The following is a 24,531-nucleotide window of genomic DNA, read 5'->3' as shown; positions in this document are numbered from 1 at the left end:
AAATGTGTTACGGGGGCGTTTTGAAAACTGCTAAGACCCCAACTCGTTCCATATTATGGGATATAAATAGTGCGAGGGAGCGGAGGCGAAAATACTAACGCTAAGACGCTGAAATGCATTAAAGTTTCAAGGTTAAGCGTGCTAGGGTGAGAGTAATTTCACGATGGGTGACCCCCTGGGAAATATGCTGAAAATTCCATAAATGTGGGAACAAGAGACGAATGTAAAATTAGGTAGCCCAGTGTAAATTACAGTGTGTGGAGTGGTTAGAAACCCTATAAAAGTCATGTAGGCGGAGACGGACTAGACTAGCAGAAAGGGCGGACATGTTGGACCTAAAGTAGACCATGACGGTTCAAGATTCAGCAAAGAGGACTTGTTAACACAAAGCCAGTGTTCGGAGTTAAATCAATTGGCCTATGACTTGAAGGCAACCTAAGCTCCTAGAATGGATATGTTGAGCGATATGTGAGATATCTACGAAGGAGACCTCCCCGAAGTATTATAATGCATCATGAGGTCGGTTTAACATTCGAGGACGAATGTTCTAAAGGGGGGGAGGATGTTATATCCCGCATTTTATGCAATCGGATAATTCAAGACAATCGCGGGAAGACAATAAGCAAGGCCACATTTTATTTTGTTTGGCATATGAGTTGCTTGTGAAAAATTTAGAAGTGGAATTAATGAGGAAGGTCAAGGGCAAAAAGGGAAATTTTCAATACGACTCGTGGAAATATGGAGGAAGACAAGGGGCAAATTTGGAAGTTGGAAAAAATTTGTTTTCATGAATTACAAGAACTAGCCCAAAATATAAGTGGGCTTAATTTTTTTTAGAAAATTAAAGGCCCAACCGGCCATGGCATGGGCTAGGCCCAAGTGGAGATTTAATTCTCCAATTAAATAGATGACTAAGTCATCTTTGCTCCATAATTCTCTAGAAATTTCAAGAGAAAGCAAGAACAAGAGAGAGAGGAGAAAAACCCCAAGGCTATTCGGCCATAGAGGAATTTCCAAGAAAAATTTGCAAAAATTCTTTCAAAAATCATTTTCTACCGAGTAAAGGGTGCTTAACAAGGTGGAGTTGTTGTTGGAGCAAGCAAGATTCATAATCATTCAAGTTACCAAGTTGTAGTCAAGTGAGAAGTTGAAGAAGAAAAAAGGTGAATTCTAATCTTGTATTATGTGTTATACATGGTTTATATGTGTTGTAGTATGCTAAAATAGATGAAATTCATGAAGGAGAGAAATATAGTGCATGGCCGTGCATATATATTGTGTGTAGGAGTCATGCTTCAATTATTTTAATTAGTGTTTGGTTGTTATTGTTGTGGATACGACGTTGATAATGAAAGTTGAATGAATTTGGAGAGGTTGTAGTGTGCATGTTGGTGTTGGCCGTGTGTGTTGAGTGTGTGTGACCGTGCATGTGTGGGCTAGTGTGGCCGTGTGGTTGTGGTGAAATATGGAAGAAAATGAGTCAATTTTATTTAGTGTTTTGCTTGTTGTTATGTTGTGGACTCTATGTTGTTAATGAATGTCTAGGAACCTTAATGAAGTTGTAGTAATGGAGACTTGTTTTAGAAGTTATATGAATGGAATGTAATGTTCTTGTATGCATGAAAGACAATATGATTAGTATAGTGTTGTTGGAATGTAGATCATGAGGTTGTTATTATTTTCATTGAAGTTGGAAAGTTTTTGGAAGAAATAGTAAATTGATTGAGTATGGAATTGTTAGTATTGTTGTTGGAATTGTGGTTAATAGTTTGGCCGGGTTTGAATTCCCGGATTGTGATTGATGAGAGATTTGGCTATATTGAATGTTGAGGACGGTATATTTACAAAGGAAGTGCTGCCGAAATTTCGGTAGCCAAGTGTTTCCTTAAGATTCTAACTCTAAGAATCCTAATAAGAGTTTTGGTAAACATGACCAATTTGCAGATTTTGACGAGATTGTGACGTGAATTTGGAATAGCAAAAGGAGCAGAAAGAGGTATGTAGGGCTTCACCCTTCTTTCTATGGCATGTCTTAGATATAATAAGTTGGGTACGAGCCTCGGGGACAACTCTATTCCCCGGAATCCGCACCTAAAGTTTCTCCTTTTTCCTTCGGAGAATTGAACTACAAAGTGTGCAAAATGTTGGAAAGACCTCTCAAGCCCCTAGAACTTGCCTAAAGAGGACCCGATTATCTTAAATCATTGTAAATAACGCTATGACACGTAGCATATGTAAATTATGTACGCTATCTCACTCGGCCCGAGGTGGGCCCACTGTTCCCGGAATTTTCCTATCACCCCGTTTGACTTGTTTTGGAGTAGAATCCCAAGGAAATCTTCGACCCTTGTCCCGATTGACGAACGATAAGTACAGTATCATCCTAGTGCAAATGTATCCATGATGAAGGTGATCTTATAGCGATAACGATGAAGCGAAAGATGAGAAAAGTGCCTACGTTAGATACGTAGATGATATAAGTATGTATATGATATGGTAATGACCATTCTAAGGATTCTAAATACACATGAATTGTGCTATATGACCCCGGTATATAGACATACGATATGTATATATAACATGATATAAGTATACGGATATGACAAAAAGAATCGTATAGATATATGATATATGTATATGATATGAGTATATGTATATGATGAAAGAGCCAGGGCGCTATAGACGCCGATATTTGTACATGAAACATGCATATATTTACGGGGGAAGATGGAGATAAGGGCAGAGCGTTATATACGCATATCCACCTGATCAGTTGGCATTACATGACATGATATCGTCCCGGACGCGGGATGCCCGGACGCGGGATGTGCATATTTATGGTTAAATGGATCGGCTGCCGACGCCTCGGCAATATGATATATTCTATTTTTATGTATATATATATATATATATATGAGTAAGGAAAGCTAAGAAAGCACGGCATCTGCCCAAGGGCACTTATATGTACAGGTTATGTTTCTATCCCAGGACATGTGTTGTAATTCTTTTATGTCATTATACATGATTTATGTTTTTCGCATATTACTATTCATGCCTTACATACTCGGTACACTATTCGTACTGACGTCCCTTCTTGTGGACGCTGCGTTTCATGCCGCGCAGGTCAGCAGACAGGCGGATTTGATCCTTAGGAGCTCCACCAGCCGTACTTGACAACGCTCCAGTTGTTCCGGAGCCTCACTTCCGTGGTACTCTTTTGTGTATATATTTTCGGGCACGACAGTACTCGGCCCTTTCTATGTATAAGTGTACTATGTCTAGAGGCTCGTAGACGTATATGTACGATCGATTATGTACGATTAAATATGTGGTATTTTGGCATCTTAATGCCGTTGTATGATCGATAGCGAAGCTAACTAGTCTATGTTCATAATGACGCCGCTAATGTTAATGTTCGAGTTCAAAAAATATACGGCATTGTTCATACGACTTGCTAAGAGGTACAGGTAAAATGATAGGTAAGGGGTGCTCGGTACAAGTATCGGGTACTCGTCATGGCCCCTAGTTGGGTCGTGACAATAACATAATCATAATGGACTTGGAAGAACTTAGCATAAAGCCTTAGGGCACCTGCATTCAGCAAAACCCAAACCGAACAGTAGACAACATCACCTACATATACACATAATCACAGTACGCGTGTCAACGAGGCCGCTACTACATAATATCATAAGTCAGTAGGCCCATTTATCAAAACATAATTCTCACGACCAACACCAACACACTACACAGGGTCTATGAACCTCTAAGAGTAGGAAACATCATCCTCATAAAAGGTTAGGATACATGTCCACCGACGTATCCAAAAACATATACAGTAACCATGCAGTCATAATCATCTACCAACACAGGTTAGTCCGGATAAATGGCACTTACTGACCCGCTGACGATGCTCCTATCACGGCACGTCTTCAATAAACCTGTCCTGACCTGCAGTACGAGATGCAGGTCCCAAAATGGAACTGTCAGTACAGAAAATATGTACTGAGTATGTAAGGCAAGATGAAATATGGTAATGACACAAGACATTCCAGAAGATAAGAAAAATGAAAGTCATAACCGAAGACAATCAATATGTGCATGATAAAAACCATTCGTCATATGCAATATAGTGTGTATATATATATATATATATATATATAACGTAGTAGTGGACTCGGTGAGATATCGTACCCGGCCCTTTTGGGACTTGGTAAATAAGCATCATCATCATCTTATCCTCCCGCGTTCGGGGCATCCCACGTCTGGGGCATCCCGCGTTGGGGGAAACTTCATATCATCATCATCATCATAAGGTACCCGGCCCTTTTCGGGACTCGATAAACATACCCAACTGATCAGTGGTTGCACATCTACGTGCCGTAACCGGCCGACTATAGCGCGGCTCGGTAAGTAAAATAGTGCGAATAGAGTATATATATACATGCATGCAGAGTTCAAGAAATAGACACGGGCCTTCGGAGTGACGTAAAGTCATGACCTCCGAATTAGTTATGAAATGTATATCGATCTCAAAAGAACAATCAATAATAGTTATGATACCAATAAACAAGCTTAAGGATTATACGTGACATTTTGTGGAATTTAACATGGATCAAGGAATACGCACTAATAGACTTTTAGTCATAATCAGTAAGCTCTTTTAGAGAACATTGTATAAAATATACTTTTCCATAAATCGGTAAATCTCGTAAAACATGGCTTTTTTCTCAAAATCTAGTTTTCTTATAAAAACATATCCTTTCTTTGTAAAACTTCGGACTGTTCGAATGGAGGAGCATGCGCGCTAAATAGCTCTAAGACTCGTGCAAAGGAATTGAGGACAGCTAAATCTTACATACCTGTCTCTGCTGTCTCGCTAACCTGACTCGCTCCCTTAATCCACTGCTCGACCTTTCGTTTCAAAACCTATATCGACAAATACTTCCTTTAGTCAATTTCGTAGATTCAACTTATCCAAATCCTATAGTCTTGAAGAGTTCGATTTACGAAAAATTCGGCAGCACTTCCTCTGTTTTGTTATATCCCGGCATATGTCAGATAGCTGTAATATCAATAACAACAACAACCATCAACAACAATAACAACAATATTTAAGAATCAACATCCACAACCTCCATTCAAACAAATATTCATATCAATCCACCCGTAACACCCACAACGAGGATAATCTCACTTTTTCGATCAATTCAACTTAATATGAGATAATCTAGCGAGTATTACTACGGATTAACTCAATTACCAAAGAAGGAGCGGGATTTACCTTAATTTGTCTTGGAAACTTCAAGGACCAGATTGCATGGAGGGGTTCTTCCTCCTCCTATGATGCCACGATGGAAAATTCGAGGTCTACGAAGCGTTACGCACCTCCCGAGCCTTAATCTCCACTAGATCTTACAAAAATTTATGCCAAAATACACCTAATCTCTCTAAGGTTTGCTTATGGATGTAAATATTATGTTTTGAGGGCAAAATAGGTGAAATGGTGTGTTAGTGGGGTATTTATATGTGTGTGGGTTGGGTTTGGCTTAATGGGCCGAAATTAGTGGGCTTTTAAGTGGTTTCTAGAATTACTGCGTAGGTTCGCGGGCTTCTGGCAGTTCGTTTTAAAATGCTCATAACTTCCTACTCTGATGTCGTATTGACTAATGGTTTATTGCGTTGGAAACTAGACTCGACGAACTTCATTTTAGGCTCTTGAATCACCTCAAAACTCCTTGTATGCTAAAAGTTACACTCCCATCTAGTTGGACCAAAATTTGCTTCCGAAATTTCACCAACTTCTTCCAAAGTCCCATTAACTTTCTTTTCTTCTATCCGCTTGATCCCGGAACCTTCCAAAACTTTTCATACATGATATTTATCATTAATTATACTTGATAAGGGTCATGTCCCTTGGTTCCAAGGTTGTCCTTCCCGGTTACGACTTAAGAGATCATAATTCATATTTTACTTCATTGTTACGTACTTCCCATGGCTTGTACCTTTCAAAACTTCACAAGATGTTTCTGATATTTCATTAATATGGTAAAATATGTGGCGTGCTCATGCTTCGAGAGGGCGGGTTGTAACATTCTCCCCCCCTTAAGAACATTCGTCCTCGAATGTTAACAGTCGAAGGGTTTCCTCACTTGTCAGGTCCGTTCTCCCAGAATTACGATATCATTCCATAGGGCAGAAGCTATATTAGACTTAAGCGTGCTTGTATACACCAACACTTCTCCTGAAGGCTTCCTCAGCCGATTATCTCTTGAATCTAGATCCTCCTTTTATTACTCCTTACATCCTACGTCTTCTCCTCTAGCTACTACCTTCCGACCAGCTATAACCACTGAGTCTACTTCATTGTCTTGAGTGGATGGCCTCAAGTACCTTCGGCTGTCCTAAACCAACCTTTCTTTCTCTGTCCGCATACACACCTCCTTTGTCACTTTTGTCCTTCCTGATTTGCTTGGATCTGTCATGCATATGGCATGTTGTGCGGTGTATACATGTACTTCTATAAGCCCTTGAAAGTATGGGGTCCTCTCTTATTACGATCCGTTGTACTATGGCATACTGTTGATAGTGTCCGTATTTGCTTCGCCTGTCCCCAAACATACGTTCTTGTCTTCATTGCCACCCAAGTTATCTTTGCGAGCAAGACCTTTACAGCTCGACGCTTTGTCTTCCATATACTAACTCTTGTTTTCCTTTTTGTTGATTAACTATGGGGTACCGCTGTATACTTGAACCTGACGTCCTTCTTATCTTCGTCTTCTGAACTTGTATTTAGTTTTCGCTAATTCCTCTGTCTATCTTGTTGATAATCTGCCTCCAAGAGTCCCTTTCTTCCTTGTCTGCACCCTCGCGCATAGATGGAAAAGGTTGATGATCAATGGACTTACTCGGTTATCCTCAGAGTCTTCCCCAGCCTTTCTTTGTCCTTATTTTTACCTTTTAATCCTTCATTACTGCCTGTTGTCATTGAGTTAGTGTGGTACGGGGTACTCTTTCCTTGGTGCATTTGCCTCCTGGCTGCCTTCGGAGTCCTCATGACTATCCTTAATTCTTGCAATAACGTTCCCAACTTCCATACCTTTACATCAATCTTGCGTCTTTACTCGAAAAGTTTCTTCCCTCGTCCTTTATCTAATATTTACCTTTGGGGTGTACCGACAACGCTTGGTTTGCTCTTGGTGACAAAGTTACGATATGCTCCTTGGATCTGGCTAATACTTGGGAAATTCTATTTCTGGTTCTTCCAGTCCTTTGGCCGCTGATGGCATCTACTTACTGTCGTTCTCGTCTTAGGCCCTTTTCGCATTAATCGTCCTTCATGTGACATCTTCTTAATGGCCATAGGTTTTACGCTTACCCCTTTTTGTTGCGGTTATGGACTTCGACTTAGTGCCTGTCTTACTCTGATGTCTCAATCTTTGGTTATTTTGTCATTGCCCGCTTTCCCTTATCTGATCATTGGTCCTTACCATACTATTCCTCGAGTGAGCTCAATTCTTAGGCGATGGTGTTACTTGGGATTTGGGGGGTGAATTCCATTGCTGTCCTAATCGTCCTACTGTCACTGCTCTTGACAGCGATTAGTCGTACTCTTTTTGTCTTATACCTTACTCATCCTTGCTTGTCTTGGAATTCGGTGATCCGTACAGTAGCTTATACCTACGTCCATGGTCGTTTACCGGATCACATTATAGTCGCATCATACCTGTCTCCAGTATCTTCTATTTCTGATGTTTCCGGATTGCGTCTCTATCTCTTAATTACGGGAGATATCTCTCCACCTTTTACCTATGCCTAGGTCCTTTCTCGATATCCGTTCTACTTCTATTATCCATATTGCATCTCTTTCGGGTGGTTACCTTACCTTTATATTCTTCCTTTCCTATTCCTTTCTCCCTCCCCCCTTATAGGGGTGTCCTTACCTTTCTTTACTAATCCATACTTGAATTCCACCAGCTAACCAAAACTACCTATGTGGCTTACCCTCGCATAGGGCGCTCATTACCTGCTGCACTTAGCTTGTCCCTTGCTCCCGTGGCGACTGACCGACATACCACTAATCAAGTCCTAGTCGACGGGTGGGATACCTTGCAGCAAACAGGGGTATTACCTGAGCCGGCGCATCGTTTTAAGGCCCTTCCAATCTCATCCAACTATGCTGACCCTCTCTTTCAACCTATACCTTATTCGTGTTCTGAGAACGCATCCTTTACTTCCATCTCCTTCTCGAATCTTCTTTAGCAAAGAATAGAACTTGAGGAATGCCGAAGCCTTTGTCACATGTTTGAGTCCTTTCTTCATTCCTGACTGACTGGTTGGGGCTCTCAACCTTGTTTCGGAGTAGAAGTTAGATTCCATTCGTGTGTTACTTACTTGTCCTTGGCAATATTCGTATCCCTTACCGCGGTTGAAATATGTTGAGTCGCTTCAAAAGATTCTGTAGAAAAACCAATAAGTCTTGAGTCACGCTCCCATTCGTATTGCCACCCGTAATATAGTCCTTAACCAATATTTTCCAAGAATGTCATGGAATGCTTCCTTACACTTCGCCTCTCTGCTACCAACATCGTATAACACCTTATGTTTGGAATAGCTTGAGCGGTTCTCTTGATCAACTTCGACCTTTAATACCTTTGTCCATAGTTTTCCCCCTGACACGATTAGGGTCTTGTCCTTAGAATTCCCATCGTGTTTTCCTGGTGTGGCCTTTTTAGCTTTCTCCTCATTGTGACCTTAATTCTTGGGTTGGCGGTCTCTAATACACTTGTTATAGTCAGATCTATGGTTGAATGCTCCTCGGGTTAAAGCGTCTTACCTTGTTGCTGATCCATGCTTGATTCCCTTCGCGATAATCCTGGTCTTGTCCCGCTATTTCCAAGATGCTTGTTCGAAGACTGGCACTTTTTCAGAGCGCGGTTGACCCGAAAGTCCTTCTACTTTGCCTTCTGACGTCAACTCTCTCAACTCAATCCCTTCTCCGCTGTCTTACTCTCCTGCTCTGGGTTTTAGAGTGTTCCGTTGTCCGGTTATCCGCGTCCACTATCTTGTTTCCGTCTAGTCTTCCATACACTTCGCTCTTTTCTCCAGATTGTGGAACTCCGTCCCTCTTCATGTTGGTCAATTCCCAGAATTCTCTGAGGCGGGTCTAAGGTGGTTAAGATCCTCGTATCCTTGCACTTCATTCATATACATTACTTGGGCGTTTACTAAGACGAATGCATGCCTGCACATGATCTTCGCTTTACTTAACGCTGTCTACACTCAATACGCCTTATTGATCTGAATTTGTCGTTGGTTCCTCGGGTCTTCCCCCAATGCTTACTAATATTTCCCTACTGCCTGGCAGAGTTGCAAATCCCAGAATCCTGAGGTCACTTTCCTAATAGGGTGAATCTTCTTGCATTTGTCTTCTTACGGCGTTAGTCCTTACTCGCTTCACTCCCGTAGCCAGTGCTTTTCCTTTGAGTCGGATGTCGTGGTCGCCTCGTGACTTCTAGTGTTGCCCTCGTACTATACTTAATCCTGCACTATGCTTCCTTATTGCGGTTACACTTTCCAACCTGCTCAACCCTTCATTATTCGGGATTCCTTGTCCTTGATGCATTTCGGTCCTTTTCGCTTTTACCTCTCTATACTTTCTTTTATGCTCATTTATCCTTGATGCTTATTCGGCTTATCTATTAGCTCTTTCGTCTCACGGTCTCTCCTATTCTTGCTCAATATACCCTCCGTGTCCTAGCTCCCAGTTGTCTTCATTCGTCTTTGCCTACTCAGGTCGTCCTGACTTTCCATTTGGTTTACATGTTGTCCTGAGGTAGTTTCGTGTCGTATCTTCCCACCGTCCGCCTTACTTGTCTCAACTGGCGATTCATTTTGCTGATTTCTCGGCCTGAAGATGAATACTACATGTCCTTTGTGTCGGTAGCTAAGTCCTTTTTCCCATTTGTCTGTTAACTTGGGGTTTGATTAGAACTATGGGCAAATTCTCTGATCATATGTCGTTAAGAAGAGGGTGAAATAGGGTAACTGGCGACTAAGGCCCAATCCTTATTCACTTAATACTCGACATCACAGTTCTCGTCCTACCGACCTTAATCCCTCTTTTTCAGGAACCAATTCCTTCGAATTTTTTCATATACCATACTATAGATAATCAAACTAACTTGTGCACACATACAACACACATGATATCAATAGGGTGCTAATATACCTGTCAGCCGCCTACGCGGGTCCTGCACACGGGAGCTCTGGTCAGATACCTCTCGAAGTAGAGCTCTCCTAGCCTCCTCTTCTGCTCTCTCCCTCTCTGTCGGTCTATCCTCTTCCTCCTCCTCCGGAACATATCTCATCACATACACTGGGGACCCTCTCGGTTCACGATGCCCAAGGCGGGGGCTATCGGGCTCGCAACACTCACAAACGTACATGGCCGCCTCACATAATACTGAACCATAGGGCAAGCTGGACCTGGAGATCCCTGAATAGCTCTGGCTGCGCCCATCCTCCAGAGTACTCTTTCTGCTCCTCTGGCGTCTCCTCGGGCTCTATCGGGATCTCATAGGAACCCTCCGATGGGTCTTCCTCTATTGGAGTCAGATGCTCAGAAGGGTCTGGCTTTGGAATGATCTCAGAAGGGTCTGACTCCATAGATGTCTTAGCCTCAGGGGGAGCCTGCTCTGGAATAAACTCGGAGGGGGTCTACTCCATAGAAGAGCTAACACTCCCTCCCCTCATCTGTCGCTCTCTCTATACAGAGCAGGTGGTGCCCATCCCGCATCCACCCTCGGGGCGGTCCTCTCACTTCTATTTGCTGAAACCGAACTCTCCGTCGACATAGCTGCAGTATAAACGTGGGTCAGAATCGAAAGTGAATACCCTACGTATGGCTCTAACGCACGATCTAGATCAAGAAGAAGAGGAAACATTCCTAAATGCCTTGCAGCCTCCTATTTATAAGTATGGCACGCTTCATACCAATAAACAGGACTCTACTAAACACGGCTCGTAGACACCCCTAGGACCGACCCGCTCTGATACCACTTTGTCACACCCCCGCCGGGAGGCGTGACAGGGCACCCGACCTCACAGCCGGAATGCCGGCTGCGCTAACCTGAACTAGATAACATAATCATAATGGACTTGGAATAAATTAGCATAAAGCCTTAGTGCACCTACATTCAGCAAAACACAAACCGAACAGTAGACAACATTAAACCCGCCACATATAATACTAAGTATGCATAAAGCGAGGCCGCCACTAAAGAAACACATAAGTAATGAGGGCCACATTAACATAACACATAATCACACGATAACACCAACACACAAGTCTACGAGGCCCATAAAAACAAACACCAACACCGACATACTACATCGGACTACGACGTCCACTAAGAGTATCCAAAATCATTCTCATAAAACGACTACAATCATGACGTATCCAAAAACGTGTACAAGTATGCGCATAATGGCATATACACACACACACTTGCAACCCGTTGACGATGCTCCCGTCACGGCGCCTCTTGCACGTCCCGCGCGCAAAGACGAGATGCGAGTCCCAAAATATATATATATATATATATATATATATGAAACAAGACATATATATATAAAGTATAACCCGAAAACAATCAATATGCAATGCATGATTTTTCATATGCATATATGTGTGTGTGTGTGTGTGTATATATATATATATATATAACGTGTGTGTCGGTGAGATATCATACCCGGCCCTTTCGGGACTCGGTAAATAAGCATTATCATCATCATATCTTCCCGCGTCTGGGGAAACTTCATATCATCATTATCATCATAACGTACCTGGCCTTTTTCGGGACTCGGTAAACATACCCAACTGATCAGTGGTTGCACATCTACATGTCATACCGGGCCGATTATAGCGCGGCTCGGTAAGTAAAATAGTGCAAATAGACGATATATATATATATATATATATATATATATATATATATAAATACATGAGTTCAAGAAATAGACATGGGCCTTTCGGAGTGACGTAAGGTCGTGACCTCCAAATTAGTTATGGAATGTATATCGAGGTCAAAAGAACAATCAATGATAGTTATGATATCAATAAACAAGCATAAGGATTATACGTGACATTTTGTGGAATTTAACAAGGGTCAAGGAATGCGCACTAACGGACTTTTAGTCATAATCAATAAGCTATTTTAGAGAAAATCATGTAAAATATACTTTTCCATAAATCGGTAAATCTCATAAAACATGGCTTTTTCTCAAAATCCAACTTTCTTATAAAAACGTATACTTTCTTTGTAAAACTTCGGACGGTTTGAATGGAGGAGCATGCACACTAAATAGCTCTAAGACTTGTGCTTAGGAAATAAGGACAGATAAACCTTACATACCTATCTCTGCTGTCTCGCTAACCTGACTGGCTCCCTTAATCCACTGCTCAACCTTTCGTTCCAAAACCTATATCGATAAATAATTTCCTTATGCAATTTCGTAGATTCTATTACACCTCGAAAATTTTTGCGTTGTTTGTGCCGTGAGTAAACTAACGTAAGCTTGGAGAGGTCATGGAACCCTTATAAGGTAAAGGAATACTCTTAAAAAGTTTTAAGCAAGTGTCTAAAGGTTCTGGGATCGACTAAATCGAAGAAAATAAGTTTGTCAAAAATTTGGGAAAAATTTGGCAGAATTTTGGACAGAAATTTTGGGTCAACTTCAGAGAAGTATATCCCCTGGGATATCAGGAGTTTTGAGGTGTTTCAAGAGCCTAAAATGAAGTTCGTCAGTATAGTTTCCAACGCAACAAACCATTTGTCAACACGACATCGGAGTAGGGAGTTATGGGCATTTTAAAACGGGCCGTCAGAAGCCTGCGAGCCTACACGAAAATTCTAGAAACTACTTAAAAGGCCCACTAATTTCGGCCCATCAGCACAACCTGATTGGGGCTACTATATATACCCCCTTAAATCACCTAAATCACTTAATTTTTCACCATTTGTCATCTCCACACCTCTCTAGAACCTCCCACAACATTCATTCAATATCCAAACCCCCTAAACATATCCCAAATCCTCTAGACCATTCCTCCAACTTCCACAACATGCACACATATTCCTATAAGTCTATATGACAATTTTGGTCATTTTTATTTCATTTTTAACATAGCCCCGAATCCTAGGAAGTCCTAGAAACCTCTCCAAACATATTCCAACATATTTCCAAGCCCAAACCAAGGATCAAAGTGAAGATTAAAGTGGTTAAGTGTTCTAAGTGAGGTTTACACTTGTCTCATCTTCTTGAAGATGTTTGAGTGAGTATTTTTAAGGTGGCGTAACCATGGAATTGAAGTGTTCTTGAATTTTAAGTTAAGATTTCATCTTAATTTCATGTTTATGAGTTCGTTTGGTAATTATGTTAAGATTTGAGAGAAGAAAGTTGGAGGAAAAGTTCAAATATGCATTTGATGATATTTTGAGTTGTGAATTAACTTGAGTTATATTTATTAGTATGTTTTGAGCATAATCTTGTTATGAGGGATAATAATGATGTTAAGGAATTGTCGTATATGAGTGTATAAGGGGTTGTATGAAGTTGTTGTTATGGATTGATTATGAAAGAAGTTTTAGGATTAAAATGAGTATAGTTTGAATGTAATCTTTTAATTATGGAATTGATGATGTTTTATTGTGCTTTGGGAGTTATTTTTGAAGATTGGAGGAGTAAAAGATATGGGGAGATCTTTGCTCAATTTTGGCGATTCTAAAAAGGGTGTAATTTGAAGGCTTAAGATAAGCATACGACGATAAGCCTAACAATAGTATGAATGGTTTTATATGTAGATTGTGAGACCGGAAGTAGGTTGGAAAGTCGAGAAGTGAGCTTCCAGGTATGTTAAGGCTGTTTCTTCTTTTCTTGGCACGATTCCATATATGGTAGGAGCGTAAAGAACCTTATGACTAGAGATTTATAAAAGTAGAGCTTGTCATATTGTGGCATAGTTTTCGAGTGTTATGTTATTCTTTCTGAGGGGCCATATCCCCTTCCTATGTCCTTGAGTTTATAAAGAGACAGAAGAGACATGTAACAGTATCAGTGTTTTTCAAAGATATATGCATGATATCTTGCACAGATATATATATATTTTCTTTATTTGGCCACTTGGTCGGTGAGACATTTTCTTTAGCCTGGTCACTTGGTCAGTTGGACAGATTGTCTGGCCTACGTGTCAGTGAGACAGATATCCTAGCCTACGGGTTAGTGAGACAGATTGCCTGGCCGACGGGTCAGTGAGATTTTTTTAGTTGCCTAGCCACTTGGTCAGTGAGATATATAATAGCATTACATTGCATTTCATATGAGACAGGTCAGGTGAGATATTTAGGACATTCTTTGGCCTCCAGATTGTATTATTTTCAGTTCAGTTTCAGTTATCCTTTGCCTTACATACTCAGTATATTGTTTCGTAATGATGTCCCTTTTGCTGGGGGGCGCTGCGTTTATGGCTGCAAGTTCAGGTAGCCAAACAGGCAATCCCGCTCAGTAGGTCTTCCGCTCAACTACAGACGGTGCGCTCCACTTGGCTTGGAGCTGTAGTCCTTTTTGGTATGCCATTTTGACATGTATATATTGGTATGACAGGGGCTTGTCCTATCCTTTCTACAGCTCGTACTCCATAGAGGTCTGTAGATAGTTGTATGTAGTTGGGATGTTATGTAGCCTTGTTATCTCTTATTTTTGTTGTACAGCATACGTAGCGACCTAGTCGGCTTGCACTATTATCCTTAACACGTATGTTTGTATATATATACGTTGATTGTGAGTTTTGGATACAAAGTCTATGGTATTAATCTTACAAGAGATAGAATAGCTCAGTCATAAGTTATTTATGGGCCACCAGTTTGCTCGGTGAGATGCAAGTACGAGATTAGGGGTGCTTCGTCAGTACTGGTTGGGCACTCGTCACGACTCATCGGCTTGGGTCGTGACTGAAGTGGTATCAGAGAAGTTCTGTCCTAGGGTCGTCTACAGACCATTGTCCAGTAAAGTCTTGTTTATGGGTGTGAAGACGCCACACTTATAAATAGGAGGCTGCGGGGCATTTAGGAATCATTGACCTTCCTTTCTATCTTAGATCGTGCAATAGTGACAGAGCCTAGGAAAGATCGTTCCTGACCCTCTTTTCTTGTAGGTAAGGGTAGATTGATATAGATGAAGAGGTCACCTTTTGATAGTGGGGGTGCAAGAAAGGCCCTCAGGGTGGACTCCGGACCACGGGAACCAGGACAGATTAGGAGGAGTCTTAGTTACTCCATTGAGATAGATCTTTCTGAGGATATTGAGATGATTCCCCTAGAGCCTGTGACTTCTATGGAGGAGGATCTGTCAGAGGATTGCTATGAGACGGACACGTCTTGTTACACCTCGGAAAATTCTCCGTTAGTGTACAGTGAATAGACCCATGAAGGACATGACGTATATGAGGTTTGGACAAGTAAGAAATAATATGTGATAGTCCCAATTAAGATTTCCAAAGACATTCGGGTTAAGGAAAGAAAGTTGCTAAGGAAAGCGAGTTATAAGTTGAACGTATCGGATAAGAATCACGAGTATTAAGTTAATGATGTCTTAACAACCCTTTGAGGAAGAGTTATAACGTCCCTTGGAATGGTATTGAAGTAAGGAACCAGTGTTAAGAAGGTTCCATAAGGATCGGAGATCAAATGAGTCGACGAAACAACTCTCGAAAAACTGGGCAAACATACGGCCAGACATACGGCCGTACAAAATCTACGGACCGTATGTCCAGCCGTAGATCTGGCCCAGAATAGCGTATTCTACTGGACCAAATATACGGTCCAACATACGGTCGTAGATTTTATACGGACCGTATGTTGGTCCGTATATTTCCATCGGACCGAAATTCATTTTATATAAGGGACCTTTCCTTTTATTCATTCATTCCATTTCTCACCTCCACCATCCAAGAAAAATCTAGAGAGTTCTAAACACTTCATCCATGAGAAATCACTAGAAATCAAGGATCAACAACAAGAAATCAAGGATCAACAACAAGAAATCAAGAGAATCAAGTGAAGGAAACCCATTAAAAGTCATCCAAATCAAGAAATCCCAAGAGAGATGAAATAGGGTTTTGGTGGAAAAGGTGCAATATCATCTAAAGGACATGTTCTTCATGTTATTTAAGGTAAGTTTCATGACCTATTCATGTTAATTGAATTATTATTCAGTTGAAAAACATGGATTGTAGAAGTGTATAATAATGGGTCATCAAATGTGTGAATAGTAATATTGTGGAGTAGTAGTTGGATTGAATCATGGAAACGAATATGTTGATGTTATGAATGTGTTATAAATGATATTTAGAACATGAAATAAGCATTGGATACGAAAGTATGCGATAGTGAACTTTGGCCATAAGTATGAAGAATTAAAGTAAAGTTATGAAATACGAATCATGTGAATGGATGACGATTGTTGTTGGTGATATTGTCATGGTTATTATGAATGTTGGAAGTTGATATGGACTATGGTGGAAAGTAGTTTAAACAAAGGAAACGCTGCCCAATTTTCTATAGCTTTAATAGGAACGCTCTCATGATTGTTATCTAATGTTGATACGAATCCCGTTGAAGGTATTAGCGAGTGCATTAAAAGAGGATGAGCAAGCAATAAAGTAGCTAAACGACAAAGGTATGTAAGGCTCAACTTTTACTTCTAAGGCATGACTCTATGGTATGAATCCTCCTATCTTTCCATGACATCTCTACATATGTATGTGTCGGAAACGACGATGAGTCTACGTTATAAAGGGCTCATATGAGATGAAATGAGTAGTATGACATGAATGTGATAATGAGCCGAGTCTAGAGATCCTAAAGTTACGATACAAGATTTCGATAAAAAAGTTAATGACCTTCATATGACTCCTTGCTATTAATCCTTGTTGATAACCCTACCTTACGATGATTAGTCTCTTTCCTTCAAGGCATGATTTTCCTCCTCTCCACTAATTTCCTAAACTCCGAAGAACTAAGAGCCTATGTTGTAAATCGCTATACGAGAGAAGATGAGAGATATACAATATGAGCATATGGCTATAGGGAGCTACACATGAATAAGTTAAATCTAAGTAATCTAGAGTAAGAAGTGACGCCATGAAGTAAGTGATTCTAAGTAAGACTCCATCGGTTCTTTTCTTGTGAACACTCACCTTAAAAATTTTAGTCCCTTCAAGGTGAGATATGATGATCTGAGTACTCCATAACGTAATCGGGGTTCCACGACCTTACGTCACCCCGACATGACTATAGATGCTTACGAGTTCCTATATATGGTATGATGATATGTACATGTATATGTGTATGTAATGACACTAAATCATGATAGAGCCGTGACATGCTTATGAGACATTAATACTTGCAAATCTATGACATGTACGTTGATGTTAGCCTACAATGTACCCATGAAATGTATAGTGACGATAAACATATGTTATGCATGATGACAACCGCATGGTATGTATGATAATGAGATTATGATATGGCCACCACCAAAGGCTGCGTGCGACCACACCGTATCGAGAAAAGGCGGATTGGCTGATATAATTCCACCGTACCGAGAAAAGGGCGGTTGGCCCGATATAATTCCACCGTACCGAGAAAAGAGCGGACATGATCACCAACATCGGGCGGCACACGATGGGTACCCGTACGTGAACTAATGATGATGATGTGTGTATGATATGATAATGCATGTATGACATGACGCGTGTGCATGATATGATGATGTATGTATAATGTGATAATGTATGTATGATACGACAAGTTATGTAGGATAATACGAGGTAGATGCCATGATAGCTTATGTGATATGCTATGTGTAATAGATATACTAAATGTATCCAGTCGAAGGTTATGTCCTCGTCCTGTGTCACTAGGACTTCCCTACTATGTTTATTTCATTCATGCCTTACATACTCAGTACAATATTCGTACTGACGTCCTTTTCTTTGGACGCTGTGTTCATGCCCACAGGTAGACAGCGAGACGGTGCAGGGCCGTAGGAGTTATCAGCAGATTTACAGAAGCCCTCCTCTACTCCGGAGGTGCTACTTTGAGTCATCATTTTTGTGTATATATTTTTTTGGGCATGACGGGTCCTGTCCCGTCCATATGTTTAATACTCTAGTAGAGGCTCGTAGATACGTATGCGTGGGTAGTATGGTCCCATAGACTTCATGTGTATGTAAGTATATGCATATTATTATTTTGATAGCCTAAAGGGCCTATGTTTATATAAGTAAATATGTTCTAAATGAAAATCGTTTTCTATGATTATTAATAATAAGATTGTGAAGGAAGGCGAGATAAGACATAGAATGAGTGGTGCTCGGTGGTCGGCCTCGGGTACCGCCGCGGCCCGTAGTTCGGGTCGTGACAAAAGTGGTATCGTAGCGATTCGGTCCTAGGAGGTGTCTACGAGCCGTGTCTAGTAGAGTCTTGTTTATGGTGTGTTGCGCGCCACGCTAATAAACAAGAGGCTACGTGGCATTTAGGAAAAATGACCATCTTTCTTCTTATGAGATCGTGCGATGAGCTAAATTCTAAGATTTTCCCCCTCTCTAATGGTGCGATGTGATTTCGGTTAAGTCGATGAAAGGAGAAGCTACTACGCCCGGAGAAGGGGCAAAGCGATTGCGAAGGGCCGGAACAAGGGCCATCTATGGATGTGGGGAGAGCGAACCCCAAAACAAGGCCCTATCGCGGATTCCGCGTGTCTCGCCCGCTTTGAGAGGATCGAGGGGAAGCCCCGATTTTAGCTCCCGCACCCTCAGTCCCTTCTTCAGATACTTCGGGCCAAGAGATGCGGCAGGCCATTCTTTCGACGACTCGGTTGTAGCCGCCCAAGCTTAGCGGCAGGATATGGACCAAGATAACAGGGGTCGGAGAAAGAGAGTTAACTCTTCAAGGCTTGATCATGAGTTTAGGGGCGCTCCGAGGCAACAATCCTCCGAGCACTCGCCGCTCACCAACTAGCGCTCCTCCACGCTTTCGGACCCGCAGGTGATGGATCTACTAATCCTAAGCCCCCAGAGTCCCAAGTCCCAGTTCCCAGGTTAGGGGTGATTCGAGCCGGACAAGATCGCCGTACCGCGATGTAGACAATGTAGGAGGTTACATTGGGGACCGTGCCTCTTGGGCTCGGATGTTTGTTATGTCGTGCATGGCAAGCCAGGCCATGTTATGAGAGGGTGCCGATTCCGAGGCGGCAGGCATGCGGTTCAGCCCACGGGTTCCGCAGTCGGTCCTTCGTCATCCATGCGCCCCACGAGGCAAGACTCCCAGATACCAGCCGATCAGGATAGGGGCGGGAGGAGAGCGTTTAATTCAAGTGGACCCCAGCGTCATACTTATGCACCAGCCGGACGACAGGATCTTGAGTATCCCTCCGATGTTGACCCAGGTATATTTTTATTAACCCTCTATGGTATACATGTACCGATTGATTCGGGTTCTGCGTTGTCATATATTACTCCGGGTTTGGTATTTGTGTGAAGAGAGAAATTTGAGCCAACCCAACAATCCGAGATGACAGTAATTGCTAGTGACCAAGTGATAGCTAGAATTATGATTCACGAGTAAATTGATTGGAGGTGTGATAATAATAATATGTTTGTGAATGGATATATACATATAATGGACTCTTAGACTGAGTGCACAAGCACAACTTATGAGACAAGCCCCATTATTTACATCCTTTAATGGTAAGTAATCTTATGTTGCTGAGTTACGTATTATGTGTGTCCCGATGTGAGTCTTATTAAGGCATGGGACGCGTCTTTATTGAGATATGTACAGGTTCGGGATTGTTATGTTTACAAGAGAAATCCTATTGAAATCCTATTGAAATTCTCCTTAGAATAAAAAAAAAAAATGAAAAAAAAATGAGTGATTGAGAACGGAGTGTACAAGGGCGATATGCTCTAAAGGACAAAGTGGCATTGAGTGTAGGATAGAATCCCATGTGCGATAAATAAAGGATTGACCATGAAAGGGGAGGTGATAAGATAAGTTGAGGGAAGAAAGGAATGACGTGAAATGGCAGAAAAAGGAAAGGATGAGGCTATAAGCGAATTTTGGGTATAGAGGAAAGGCAGGTGGCAAAAGTGATGTAACTAGACGTAATACTATTGTGAACATACCCATGGGGCGAAGGTTGTTAATTGGAGCGAATCTAGACAGAGACCCATAGTTATCAAACGAGCTACGTGAAATACACCTTGTTCGAGTTTTATGCCGGTTATATCATTGATTACGAAACTATAAGAAGAATATGTTAAGATCCCACACGTAGATCATCGTAATTATAAATCATGGGAAACGTCCTGGATAAGATGTAGTGCAGCAAGGGATATGTATATATATATGAAAACAAAGATTGAAGGTGAAGCAACGGATTGGAGAATGGTACAGGTAGAACCCTTAAAAAGGGGGGGGGGGGGGAGCGAATAAAGAGGACCCAAGCATAGAGATTAAACGATAGACCCTAAGATGTGACAGATAGGTGTAATGAACGACGATAGTGATGATGCCAAAGATGCCTATGACCTTATATGTATATGTGCCTATGTACGACACTGAACCCTCGTGGTCGGGTATGCTATGTAAATGCTATGTATATGAAATCAATACGAGTACGAATATGCTAAGCAAATGTTATATATGTGATATCTATATGATACGAAGGCGAGTACGAAAATGTTGTGGATATAGAAATGCTATGAAAGTGAAAATGTAGGTGAATGCAAGTACGGATGAAGATACGGCTACGGACACGAATATGTATACGGATACGGATATATATATATGTATGGGTATATGCACACGGATCACTCAAGAACGATTATGTAACTTATCCGTATTTATACTTTGCCAATGAAACCATGTAAGATGTAATATCATTATCGAGCAAGAAAAAGGGGTTGACAAGACGTAGAATTTTAAGTGAGAGACCTGGTATCCTTGAAAGTGTCGCCAATGAAGGGCGCTATGAGCTTTAGCAAGAAGGGGAGATAAGTCTCCGGTATATTCGACCTTATGAAACTGTGCGCAAAGTAGGCCGAGTGGCTTACGAGTTAGATCTACTTTCCGATTTGGAGTCAATTCATCCAATTTTTCGTGCCTTAATGCTTCGTAAATGTGTTGGAGATTCTACTAGGATCGTCCCCGTAAGTGATGTTCAAGTGACAGAAAAGTTAGCGAATGATGAAAAGCCCATTGCCATATTAGATAGGCAAGTACGGAGGCTTAAAGACAAAGAAGTAACCTCAGTTAAAGTTTTGTGGAGAAACAATAATTGAGAAGAGATGACACGGGAAGCGGAAGAAATTATGAAATCTACATATCCGCATTTATTCCAACCCCCAGAAGGGATATATGTTGAAACCTCGAGATGATAAGGTATGTATGCTTTATTTTTATGGATATGGGTCGTGTGTGGCCAATCTATATCGCTATTGTGTTGTGGCCCTGTGAGGCAATGATATTATGGGTTGTTGTGACAGGATGGTAGTGCCCTATTACAGGGGAAACTCTGGCGAAATTTTTCTAGAATTCCTAACGACTTAACATTCGGGGACGAATGTTCCAAAAGGGGAGAAGAATGTTACACCTCGGAAAATTCTCCGTTAGTGTACAGTGAATAGACCCATGAAGGACATGACGTATACGAGGTTTGGACAAGTAAGAAATAATATGTGATAGTCTCAATTAAGATTTCCAAAGACATTTGGGTTAAGGAAAGAAAGTTGCTAAGGAAAGCGAGTTATAAGTTAAACGTATCGGATAAGAATCACGAGTATTAAGTTAATGATGTCTTAACGACCCTTTGAGGAAGAGTTATAACGTCCCTTAGAATGGTATTGAAGTAAGGAACAAGTGTTAAGAAGGTTCCATAAGGATCGGAGATCAAACGAGTCGACGAAACAACTCTCGGAAAACTGGGCAAACATACGGCCAGACATACTGGCCGTACAAAATCTACGGACCGTATGTCCAGCCGTAGATCTGGCCCAGAATAGCGTATTCTACTGGACCAAATATACGGTCCAACATACGGTCAGTAGATTTTATACGGACCGTATGTTGGTCCGTATATTTCCATCGGGACTGAAATTCATTTTATATAAGGGACCTTTCCTTTTTCATTTCATTCATTCCATTTCTCACCTCCACCATCCAAGAAAAATCTAGAGAGTTCTAAACACTTCATCCATGAGAAATCACTAGAAATCAAGGATCAACAACAAGAAATCAAGAGAAATCAAGAGAATGAAGGAAACCCATTAAAAGTCATCCAAATCAAGAAATCCCAAGAGAGATGAAATAGGGTTTTGGTGGAAAAGGTGCAATATCATCTAAAGGTTGTTCCTCTATTATTTAAGGTAAGTTTCATGACCTATTCATGTTAATTGAATTATTATTAAGTTGAAAAACATGGATTGTAGAAGTGTATAGGCAATGGGTCATCAAATGTGTGAATAGTAATATTGTGGAGTAGTAGTTGGATTGAATCATGGAAACGAATATGTTGATGTTATGAATGTGTTATAAATGATATTTAGAACATGAAATAAGCATTGATACGAAAGGATGCGATAGTGAACTTTGGCCATAAGTATGAAGAATTAAAGTAAAGTTATGAAATACGAATCATGTGAATGGATGACGATTGTTGTTGGTGATATTGTGATGGTTATTATGAATGTTGGAAGTTGATATGGACTATGGTGGAAAGTAGTTTAAACAAAGGAAACGCTGCCCAATTTTCTATAGCTTTAATAGGAACGCTCTCATGATTGTTATCTAATGTTGATACGAATCCCATTGAAGGTATTAGCGAGTGCATTAAAAGAGGACGAGCAAGCAATAAAGTAGCTAAACGACAAAGGTATGTAAGGCTCAACTTTTCCTTCTAAGGTATGACTCTATGGTATGAATCCTCCTATCTTTCCATGACATCTCTACATATGTATGTGTCGGAAACGATGAGTCTACGTTATAAAGGGCTCATATGAGATGAAATGAGTAGTATGACATGAATGTGATAATGAGCCGAGTCTAGAGATCCTAAAGTTACGATACAAGATTTCTATAAAGTTAATGACCTTCATATGACTCCTTGCTATTAATCCTTGTTGATAACCCTACCTTACGATGATTAGTCTCTTTCCTTCAAGGCATGATTTTCCTCCGTCTCCACTAATTTCCTAAACTCCGAAGAACTAAGAGCCTATGTTGTAAATAGCTATACGAGAGAGAGATGAGAGATATACAATATGAGCATATGGCTATAGGGAGCTACACATGAATAAGTTAAATCTAAGGAATCCTAGAGTAAGAAGTGACGCCATGAAGTAAGTGATTCTAAGTAAGACTCCATCGGTTCTTTTCTTGTGAACACTCACCTTAAAAATTTTAGTCCCTTCAAGGTGAGATATGATGATCTGAGTACTCCATAACGTAATCGGGGTTCCACGACCTTACGTCACCCCGACATGACTATAGATGCTTATGAGTTCCTATATATGGTATGATGATATGTACATGTATATGTGTATGTAATGACACTAAATCATGATAGAGCCATGACATGCTTATGAGACATTAATACTTGCAAATCTATGACATGTACGTTGACGTTAGCCTACAATGTACCCATGAAATGTATAGTGACGATAAACATATGTTATGCATGATGACAACCGCATGGTATGTATGATAATGAGATTATGATACGGCCACCACCAACACGCTGCGTGCGACCACACCGTACCGAGAAAAGGGCGGTTGGCCTGATATAATTCCACCGTACCGAGAAAAGGGCGGTTGGCCTGATATAATTCCACCGTGCCGAGAAAAGGGCGGACATGATCACCACTGGTGGGCGGCACACGATGGGTACCCAGAAGTGAACTAATGATGATAATGTGTGTATGATATGATAATGCATGTATGACATGACGATGTGTGCATGATATGATGATGTATGTATAATGTGATAATGTATGTATGATACGACAAGTTATGTAGGATAATACGAGGTAGATGCCATGATAGCTTATGTGATATGCTATGTGTAATAGATATACTAAATGTATCCAGTCGAAGGTTATGTCCTCGTCCTGTGTCACTAGGACTTCCCTACTATGTTTATTTCATTCATGCCTTACATACTCAGTACAATATTCGTACTGACGTCCTTTTCTTTGGACGCTGTGTTCATGCCCACAGGTAGACGCCGAGACGGTGGGGGCCGTGGAGTTATCGCCAGATTTACGAAGCCCTCCTCTACTCCGGAGGTGCTACTTTGAGTCATCATTTTTGTGTATATATTTTTTGGGCATGACGGGGTCCTGTCCCGTCCATATGTTTAGTACTCTAGTAGAGGCTCGTAGATACGTATGCGTGGGTAGTATGGTCCCAT

This window comes from Lycium ferocissimum, chromosome 6 (genome assembly GCF_029784015.1).
Source record: "Lycium ferocissimum isolate CSIRO_LF1 chromosome 6, AGI_CSIRO_Lferr_CH_V1, whole genome shotgun sequence".
Lineage (NCBI taxonomy): Eukaryota > Viridiplantae > Streptophyta > Magnoliopsida > Solanales > Solanaceae > Lycium > Lycium ferocissimum.
The sequence above is the reverse complement of the archived record's forward strand: the minus strand, read 5'-3'. Positions refer to the sequence as shown.